The following is a 930-nucleotide window of genomic DNA, read 5'->3' as shown; positions in this document are numbered from 1 at the left end:
GTGTGTGTGTGTGTGTGTGTGTGTGTGTGTGTGTGTGTACCACAGTTCAGGTTCTGTACCAGCCTCGCACAACTCCAGTTCATTACTCTGGCGTAGTAACTACTTTCCTTATTGCCTCTAACTCACTGCCTCCTTTTTAATGAACGAAAGAGGCTGTTTTCATAACCTTGGCAGCGGTTGGCAGCATTGCCACTGGTCGCTTGCTTTCTTAGTCCCCTGCTTTGTGCATGCATGCCAGGCACCTTTGGGTGCGTGGCAGCTTCGTCTGTGCGAGTTACTTATGATTCTTAGTACTTTCTATTCGCTTGTAAGAGCAGCGGTGTGACAGATGGTTGGGACACAGCTGTAGGGCTCCAGAGAGTGCAAGAGCGCGTGCATGTGTGTGTGAAACTTCCTATTCTTTGGGTTACTTACTAGTATCACATCAGGGTGCTAGATGCTTTGAATACAGCTGTAGGGCTCCAGAGAGAGAGAGAGAAAGTGTGTGTCATGCAGGTCGTCTGCCAGTGCTGTCCTGCTGCAGTATGTGTGTGTGTGTGTGTCTATGTGTGCGGGTCCAACTACAATGTATGTGTGTGTCCTGCTCCATTGTGTGTCCGTGTCCCTTTACAGTGTGTGTGTTTGTGTCCTGCTCCAGTGTGTCCCACTACAGTGTATGTGCGTGTGCGCCCCAGTGCTGTCCAGCTTGTGCTTGTGTTGTGCCGCCCCGCTCTCACCAGCAGCTACATCCCTTTTGGTCCCTGCCCTTCCCCGCCTTGTCCCGCAAGACTCCCAGAGGGCAGCCACAACCTCCCGCCTTCGCCCCGCGCCACCCCGGGCTGTTCCATTCCGCACCGCCCGCACCTTCCCCAAGGTCCCGGAGAGGAGTGAGGCGCGGCTCCTTTAAAGCATCCCGAGGCGGCGGCGGGGCGGGGCCGCGGGGGCGGGGCC

At 55.7% G+C, this 930-nt stretch overlaps 1 protein-coding gene across 4 annotated transcripts in view; it reads left to right on the top strand.

Annotated features, from left to right (window-relative positions):
- ROBO1 (roundabout guidance receptor 1) overlaps positions 1–930 on the top strand; it is a 1310595-nt gene that overhangs the window by 807877 nt on the left and 501788 nt on the right. The gene's annotated exons all lie outside the window — the stretch shown is intronic.

This window comes from Gavialis gangeticus, unplaced genomic scaffold, assembly GCF_001723915.1.
Source record: "Gavialis gangeticus isolate Ggan-Ray unplaced genomic scaffold, GavGan_comp1, whole genome shotgun sequence".
NCBI classification, from domain to species: domain Eukaryota; kingdom Metazoa; phylum Chordata; order Crocodylia; family Gavialidae; genus Gavialis; species Gavialis gangeticus.
The sequence above is the reverse complement of the archived record's forward strand: the minus strand, read 5'-3'. Positions and strand labels throughout refer to the sequence as shown.